Below are 9743 nucleotides of genomic sequence, written 5' to 3'. Positions count from 1 at the left end.
GGCATTATCGAAAGATGGTTAAGTGGAGTCACCCAATGGGTGCCGTGCGTTATAAGGTACGTAATGCACAGTAGAGATACATTGTCGGGAGGTGGAACCCGAAAAATGTACAAGTCCGGGAATACGGGGTGCATCGTATGTAACGTTCGATGTACATATAAAGCCTGGTAGGTGTTGGGATTATATCTGCAACACGGGCATTATCGAAAGATGGTTAAGTGGAGTCACCCAATGGGTGCCGTGCGTTATAAGGTACGTAATGCACAGTAGAGATACATTGTCGGGAGGTGGAACCCGAAAAATGTACAAGTCCGGGAATACGGGGTGCATCGTATGTAACGTTCGATGTACATATAAAGCCTGGTAGGTGTTGGGATTATATCTGCAACACGGGCATTATCGAAAGATGGTTAAGTGGAGTCACCCAATGGGTGCCGTGCGTTATCAGGTACGTAATGCACAGTTAGAGATACATTGTCGGGAGGTGGACCCGAAAAATGTACAAGTCCGGGAATACGGAAAAGTTCCCCATGAAAGGCTGGGATACAATTATTGATACAAATAATGTGCCTAAGGGTACATTTATTTTCTAAGTCCCAGAAATCCGTCACTGAACATCACGACTTACGAAGACAATGTTTCCCCCGGTCCTCCCATATACGGCACGGGGACAAGTATGAAGAATGAAAATAATGTGTATGGAACATATAATGTGCCTGAGAGCACATTTTTTTTCTAAGTCCCAGAAATCCGTCACTGAACATCACGACTTACGAAAGCACATGTTCCCCGGTCCTCCCATAGTACGGCACGGGGACAAGTATGAAGAATGAAAATATGTGTGTATGAACATATAATGTGCCTGAGAGCACATTTTTTTTCTAAGTCCCAGAAATCCGTCACTGAACATCACGACTTACGAAGACATGTTCCCCCGGTCCTCCCATGTACGGCACGGGGACAAGTATGAAGAATGAAAATCATGTGTGTATGAAACATATAATGTGCCTGAGAGCACATTTTTTTTCTAAGTCCCAGAAATCCGTCACTGAACATCACGACTTACGAAGACATGTTCCCCCCGGTCCTCCCATATACGGCACCGGGACAAGTATGAAGTATGAAAATTTTTGGTCACAGCGTGAAATCCCTCTAATGATCATGAAAATAGCATCGGATCACTTATCCTGACCATAAAAAGTGAACCAAAACCCTATTTGGACAAACTTTTTGGTCCTATGAAAAATTCACTTTTCATATATGTCATGGTCGAAAATTTTCTAAGTCCCAAAAAATCACATTTTCTCGAATATCTCGAAAACTACTTATCGGACAGGGGTCAACCAAGGTGTTTTAGAAAGGTCTTTACAAGCTCTATTTAATGAGCCATAGCGACTTTCAAGTGATTTTTTGACACTTTTTCGCATATCGGCATCCTTGGTTCCCATACTGGCCATAGGCCATAGGGCACCGAACGGCCAACTTTTGGTCCGGGGGTGAAATTTTTTTTTCACGAGATTTTGATGAAAATGGCTTCGGAACGCGTTTCTAATAATGAAAAGTGAAACCAAACAGTATTTGCGAAGAAAAAATTGTCCTATGAAAAAATCACTTTTTCTTAGGGTACGGGTCAAAAATTTTCTAAGTCCCAAAAAATCACTTATTCTCGAATATCTCGAAAACTACGTATCGGACAGGGGTCAACCAAGGTGTTTTAGAAAGGTCTTTACAAGCTCTATTTAATGAGCCATAGCGACTTTCAAGTGATTTTTTGACACTTTTTCGCATATCGGCATCCTTGGTTCCCATACTGGCCATAGGCCATAGGGCACCGAACGGCCAACTTTTGGTCCGGGGGTGAAATTTTTTTTTCACGAGATTTTGATGAAAATGGCTTCGGAACGCGTTTCTAATAATGAAAAGTGAAACCAAACAGTATTTGCGAAGAAAAAATTGTCCTATGAAAAAATCACTTTTTCTTAGGGTACGGGTCAAAAATTTTCTAAGTCCCAAAAAATCACATTTTCTCGAATATCTCGAAAACTACTTATCGGACAGGGGTCAACCAAGGTGTTTTAGAAAGGTCTCAACAAGCTCTAAATAATGGGCCATAGCGACTTTTTAGTGATTTTTTGACAAATTTTGTCATATCGGCATCCCGAGTTCCCATACTGGCCATAGGCCATGGGGCCCCGAACGAAAAAATTTTGGTCCGAGGGTCAAAATTTTTTTTCTCATAAATTTGTTCAAAACGCCGTCGGAACGCGCCTTAGATCATGAAAAGTGAAAAGAAACAGTATTTTGCAAAAGTTGGGGTGGCCTATGACTTACATGGCCACGTCCTAGGTCCGAGTTCCCGAGGTCGTGTTCTTCAGTGGCGGAAAAAAATGGCCACTTGTGGGAGATGCAAAATGTTCATTTTGTATTATAGGGGACACACTATCGAAGCGAAAATTTCAGAAATGGCCTAAAACGTGAAGAAATGATGGGGTATGTACGAAAAGAAGGTTTTTATGGTCAAACGGTGAAAATTTTTTTTTTATGAAAAATTTTGGTCTCCCACCGTTCATGAATTTCTAGGACCAAAAATCGAAAAATTTGAAAACTTCACGATCGAAAGGGAAACGCATATGTGGTGTTCCTAGGTGTGTACGGTGTACGAAAAACGGGTTCACGATGAGATATCAGGCAAATAAGTGGACCTAAAGTGAGTTATACGGGTAAGACGAGGTGTCCAAAGACCGAAATAGGGGTACCAACTGAGAACGAAATGAAGGTCCCCGAAGTCGCCATACAAGTTATAGGAGGTGTCCAAAGTACGAAAAGAGTTCCATATTCGGCTGTTCCTACTATATGGTTCCCTGATTGCTGCTCCAAGGAGTAGTGAGGAAGTGTCCAAAGGTCTGTTGGGGGTATCGAGGTGATACCCTCGACGGACAATATGCACGAAAAGTGGTTCGATGATCTATCCTGTAGGTCGTACGGCAGCCATACCCGGCTGGAAGTACCGCGGTAATTCCGCAATAAAACGTTCGCCAGACGAACAAACAAATTGAATTAGCTCATCGTAGTGTACGGAAACGAAACGAAAATGTAAGGTGATTAGGGATCCGGGAGCAATCTCGCGATCCCATGGTTCGGTGTAAGAAATGATACGAAGTGTTCATAAGTCTCCTCTGGAGGCAGAACCATCGTAGCAAAGTTCGGGAACCCAAGGGTCACAAAAACTCGTAGGACGATATCCACGAATAATCGGGGACTTGTGGGGACTACCGTGCCCTGACAAGTCAACTACACCTTAACTGGTGATGGTCGTCCTACGGGGACCTGCGGGGAACAAAAGGGTCACTAAAACTCGTAGGACAATATCTCCGAATAATCGGGGACTTGTGGGGACCACCGTGCCCTGACAAGTCAACTACACCTTAACTGGTGATGGTTGTCCTACGGGGACCTGCCGGGAACCCAAGGGTCACAAAAACTCGTAGGACGATATCCACGAATAATCGGGGACTTGTGGGGACTACCGTGCCCTGACAAGTCAACTACACCTTAACTGGTGATGGTCGTCCTACGGGGACCTGCGGGGAGCAAAAGGAGTCAGAAACAATCGTAGGACGATATCCACGAATAATCGGGGACTTGTGGGGACTACCGTGCCCTGACAAGTCAACTACACCTTAACTGGTGATGGTCGTCCTACGGGGACCTTCAGGGAGCCGCAGTAAGTCGCAGGTCGTATGCGAGCCTTGATTGGTCCTGTTGGGGGCGTGCGGGGTGTAATGCCTCGGTACGTCAAATGTTGGTGTACGATGTACATCGATAATCTGACATCCTCCTGAACAACCTTTGCTCGTGTGGTTATTGGCGCTGTGGAGTCGGTGTACTGCCGCAGGTCAATGAGAGTGGTCACAACAAAGGATTGTGTCACCTGATGAACGTAGAAAGAGAGTCTGCGGGGACTGGTGCCCTGGTAGACAAAAAATATCGAACAAGCAATTGACGAAGACGAATTCTGGTTGATCCTACCAGTAATATACGCTTGTCTCAAAGGTTAAGCCATGCATGTCTAAGTACAAACATAAATGAATGTGAAACCGCATAAGGCTCAGTACAACAGCCATAATTCACAAGATCATCCACCCATCAGTTACTTGGATAACTGTGGAAAAGCCAGAGCTAATACATGCAACATGCCGGGACCGCTGTCCGCTTGCGGGCGGTGGAACTGGTGCACTTATTAGTAAAACCAATCGCCTCCGGGCGGCTTGAGTTGAAGTCTGGATAAGGATGCCGATCGTATGGTCGCTTGACCGACGACAGATCTTGCAAATGTCTGCCCTATCAACTATTGATGGTAGTGTAGAGGACTACCATGGTTGCGACGGGTAACGGGGAATCAGGGTTCGATTCCGGAGAGGGAGCCTGAGAAATGGCTACCACATCCAAGGAAGGCAGCAGGCGCGTAAATTACCCAATCCCGGCACGGGGAGGTAGTGACGAGAAATAACAATATGGACCTCTCTAACGATGGTCCATAATTGGAATGAATTGAGCATAAATCCTTCAATAAGGATCAAGTGGAGGGCAAGTCTGGTGCCAGCAGCCGCGGTAATTCCAGCTCCACTAGCGTATATTAAAGTTGTTGCGGTTAAAACGTTCGAAGTTGATTCCCCGTCCAGACACGCGACCGCCGCGGGCGCCCGGCACACGCCGGATACGTTCGTGCGCGAGCTCGCGGCTGCGACTCACAATGGTGTGCCTGGGCGTCAACCTCGTGATCGGTCGGGCACGTCCCGAGCCGGTGCGTGGTGCCCGGGCAGCTCCCATTTACCTTGAACAAATTAGAGTGCTTCAAGCAGGCTAGTACAAAAGCGTCCACACCCGCCCAGGGTTGGCGTTGGCCGAGAATAATCTTGCATGGAATAATGGAACATGACCTCGGTCTGAGTCTTTTGGTTGGTTTTGTATAGACCCAGAGGTAATGATTAACAGAAGTAGTTGGGGGCATTGGTATTACGGCGCGAGAGGTGAAATTCGTAGACCGTCGTAGGACCAACTGAAGCGAAAGCGTTTGCCATGGATGCTTTCATTAATCAAGAACGAAAGTTAGAGGATCGAAGGCGATTAGATACCGCCCTAGTTCTAACCGTAAACGATGCCAATCAGCAATTGGGAGACGCTACTACATTCGGTGCTCTCAGTAGCTTCCGGGAAACCAAAATCGGGTTCCGGGGGAAGTATGGTTGCAAAGTTGAAACTTAAAGGAATTGACGGAAGGGCACCACAAGAAGTGGAGCTTGCAGAGGCGTTTGACAGTTGACAGCGAACGGTGGTGTTTCCGTGAGCTGCGCAAAAAATTGTCGAAAAAAGGTGAAAAAAGTGTTTAAATTCTTTACAGAGTGCTTTAAAAGTGATAAAAAGGCGTTTGTTATCATTTGGAAGTGAATTTGGACCAAAAAACTGGAAAAAACAGTGAAAGTGTGGTATAAACAAAACCCCATACATTTTGTATGGAGGGGGTTTTTCACTGATTTGGCGGCTCTAAGCAACCGTTTTAGATGCGGTTTTCGCTGAAAACGCAAGACTGGGAGCCAATTTAGTCTTTTCGACGGAAAAACGGTGGATGCCGGTGGTCTGTACGCGGAAAAAAACTGTAAAAAACATTCCGGCTATAGAAGAAGAAGAAGAAGAAGAAACTGTTTCTTGAAGCGTGCAGAAAAAGTGTCCGGATCTAATCGGAAGTGGTTTAAATCGTTAGATCGTGTCGTGATTAGTGGGTACAAGTGAATACAGACCGAAAATCGGTCCATTTGGGCCGGAAAAAAGTGTGGGGAAAATCCAGATTGTGACGTTTCCACGTGGCGTCTTGTTCCGGATCTCACTTTTTTCACCCAATACGCAACGGATCTGGACGCATGTGGTGTTAAAAGAAGCGGAAAAGTGCCAGCTAGTGAAATAGTGCAAAAAACCGGAAAGAAAACGGTGAAAAATAACCAAAAAAAGTGCATTTATAGTGGTGACAAAAATTTGACATTGGACATGTCCCATGACCCATGGGACAAAAATAAATTCCCATGGGACAAAAAAAATTCTGACATTAGTGAAAATTTTTTCAATTAAGAAAAAGTGTGTCATAAAATCGTGTAAACCAGTGGAGATTATTCAGAAAACTCTATAATAATTTTCGGGACATCTTGATAATTTTCCTGCCACCCATTTCCCCCCCGCACCCCGACCGAAAGGGAAAAAAATCCCTTAATAAGGGAAAATAAGGAATTGGGCGGGAAAATTCGAAAAGTGTACGGAAAATTCTAAAAACCGGTGGAAAGTGTTGAGAAAAATCATATGCAACTTTTGGTGGTGATACGAGGTGTCCCCGCTCCCCATACCCCCCCTCCCCCTTCGTCCGAGCGCCGACGAGCGCCTTAATAAGGGAAATAGTGAGCGGAAATTTTTTAAATAAGTACGGAAAATTCCGGGGTGTGGTTTTTCCCGTATAACGTGAGGAGGACAAATTTTTCAAGGAGTTTCTGGGGCCCACCGCAAACCCCACTTCCCCCCACCCTCGCCTGAATATTGGCAAACTTTCAAAAAGGGGGATATTTAGGGGAAATTCAGTGCGAGTGCGTGAAAATTTGTATGGTGTGTGTCCGAAGCCCCTCCGCCCCCCCACCTGCAACGGGAAACCATCCCAAACCGTGGAGACTTGGGTGGTAGGACAGGCGACGAACCTGCTAAGTGTTAGCGAGCAGGAAATCTTCCCGGTTTTCGTCATCTGGCGGGAGATGACGTAAATAGCGGATAGTTTGCGCCCATCAACTCAAGATGGGATCAGACACCGACAACGGGGAGTCGGAATCTGATGTTCCGGTTGTTCCGGAATCACTGAAGAAGGCGGTGGTGAAGAAACGGCGTATAGGTGAGCCACCTCTTCAGCCACGAGTGGTGTTGGAGCCGATTGAGGTTTCACCAAGAACAATGGCGGCTTTCCATGGCACGACGCCACAGGAACCAGTGGCAACCAGCGAGGAGAATAATTCGGGTTTGCCGGCCTCCGCCGTCCCGATGGTGGTGGTTCTCTCCTCCCCCGAGCCAACCTCTTTAGAGGAAGAGATGCGGGAGGAGAATGGCTCACGGAGGACCGCAGCCACTACACCACCGATTCCGTCACCACGCAGGTTGACCTCACCGGAAGCAACGGCTGCTACCGTTCGACCAGTGAATTCGAATGGGGCGCCGGAGGGATCGCACCAGCTCATCGAGAGACTGTTGCAGAAGCTGGAAACGATGACCGAGAGGCTGACCCAAGTGACGGAGAGGCTGGAAGCCAGCGACCAGGAGAATAAAGTTCTTAGGCGAGAGCTTGAACTCTATAGGATGGGGACACGGACGGTGTCGGAGATGTACTCCTCCGCGGTTGGTACGGGCTTGGGAAACCAAGCGGTATCCCAGCCTGGACCCAGTAAGAAGACCGTTAAGCGGTCTCAAAAGCGCACGAGGGCACTGACCCGTGAGACAAGCGGTCCTGCCCACCATCGGTTGCTGGAGTTGCAGGACCAATTGCGCGCTGAAGCGGAAAAGGAAAGGCAGCAGCAGCAGAGACCGGGGCGTGAAGCAGTCCGCCCTCAGCCGCAGCAGCTGTCTTATCGGGACGTCCTGTCACCTGGGTGGCAAACGGTTGGGCAGAGGCCTCCGAGGCAGCCTCAGCAACAACAGCGGCCCCAGCCGCCAAAGGCACCCCAACGTTTCCCCCAACCAGCCCAACGGACAAGTAGGAGACGACCAGACGCCATACTGGTGATACCGGCACCAGGCGTGAGCTTTGCCGATATGTATCGACCGATCCGGACCGCCTCTGCGCTAGAGGATGCGCAGAAATACATCCGGATTGGAAAGAGGACCCCAAAGGGCAACCTGCGGATGGACCTCACGCGCGAGGTCGACTCGCTTGCGCTGCGTGATCGTATCCAGGCAGTTCTTGGCGATAAAGGGACGGTCAAGGTGGTCACGGAGATGGCTGAGGTCATTGTCCGCAATGTGGACCATCTGACCGAGGAAGCCACAATCAAAGAGGCCCTGAAGTCGGCACTGAAGAAAGAGCCGACAGTGGCCTCGATCCGTATGTGGGAGCTGCCTGACGCTACCAAGCGGGCACGCCTTCGTCTGCCGCGGGCGGAAGCGGAGGCTATCATGAGCAGGACTGACCCCCTGCTCATCGACTACTCCGCCTGCAGGGTGGAGAGGGTGCCGAGGCTGGACGCTTCGATGCGTCGTTGCTTCCGCTGTCTCGAGCGAGGCCATTTGGCGGCCTACTGCACAGGGGTGGACCGCAGCAACTGCTGTATACGGTGTGGTGAGGCCGGTCATCGTGCGGCTGCATGCAAGCAGGAGGTGCGATGCATCAAGTGTGGTGGCCCTCATCGAATCGCCGCCTACAACTGCATTGGAGGAGGACGGCCTCAGTTGTGATGGCCCTAAGACTGCAGGTCCTCCAGCTAAATGCCAACCGGAGTAGAAGTGCCCAAGACCTGGCACTCAACACTATGAGGACGGAACGAGCTGATGTATTGGTGATGTGCGAGCTGTGCTCGGTCCCGGAGAACAACGCAAACTGGGTGGTAGATCGCGATAACAAGGTGGCGATTGTCGTGAGCGGTAGAACCCATCCAGTGCAACGCGTACGCAGTACGTGCTTCTCCGGCATCGTAGCGGCGGACGTAGCAGGCATTACCATCATCGCCTGCTATGCGTCACCGAGCATTGGGGTCCCCGAATTCGTCGGCATGCTGGAGCGTATCGAGACGCTTGCCTCGGGACACTCTCGTGTGCTGCTCGTAGGCGACTTTAACGCGTGGCACGGCACATGGGGTAGTGAACGCGTCAACACCAAGGGAGAGGAGCTGGCACAGCTTGTGGAAGAGCTCGGGCTTGAGGTGTTGAATCTGGGGAGGGATGACACCTTCCTTGGAAACGGCGTTGCTCGCCCGAGCATCGTCGATGTTGCTTTCGCAAGCTCCAACATCTGCCGCTCTGACCTGGTGGGGGACCCCGAGCAACAATGGAGGATGCTGGATGCCTACTCGTACAGCGATCACCGGTACATTCGCTTCACAGTTGGCGAGAACCAGGCAACAAGGAGTCATCGCACACGGGAAGAGACTTCGACAGTGCGTGCAGCAGGGCGTAGGTGGCAAACGCGGCAGTTTGATGGCGAGCTTTTTGCTATTGCGCTGCAGCGGATTCAGTACGAGGTTGGAGTTACCGATGCGGAGAGCCTGACACGCGCTCTCAGCCGAGCTTGTGGAGAAATTATGGCGGAGGTCACCCCGTACGTTGGCCACACCGGTAAACCGACGTATTGGTGGACGCCACAAATCGGTCAACTGCGCGAAGAGTGCCGCCAACTCTGGGAACGACGACAATCGCTCTCGGCTGCTGACGCTGAGGCTCGATCTGCAATGTCGGCGGATTTGCAGGAGGCACGCCATCGCCTGACAGCGGCGATACGCACAAGCAAGCGGGATCGGTACGCAGAATACATCCAGCATCTCGAGGAGGACGAGACAGGCCGGTGGCAGGGGGAGTTGCTGCAACGGCTCGGAGGGAGTCGCGTTGCACCAGAACGCGATCCGGCCAACCTGCAGCACATTGTGGATGTGCTCTTCCCGGAACACTTCCCTGTCAACTGGCCTGACATCGAACCAGACGGTGTACCGATTCGACCCATTACCGAACAGGAG

This window comes from Anopheles stephensi, unplaced genomic scaffold, assembly GCF_013141755.1.
Source record: "Anopheles stephensi strain Indian unplaced genomic scaffold, UCI_ANSTEP_V1.0 ucontig132, whole genome shotgun sequence".
NCBI lineage: Eukaryota > Metazoa > Arthropoda > Insecta > Diptera > Culicidae > Anopheles > Anopheles stephensi.
Note: the sequence above shows the minus strand (reverse complement) of the source record.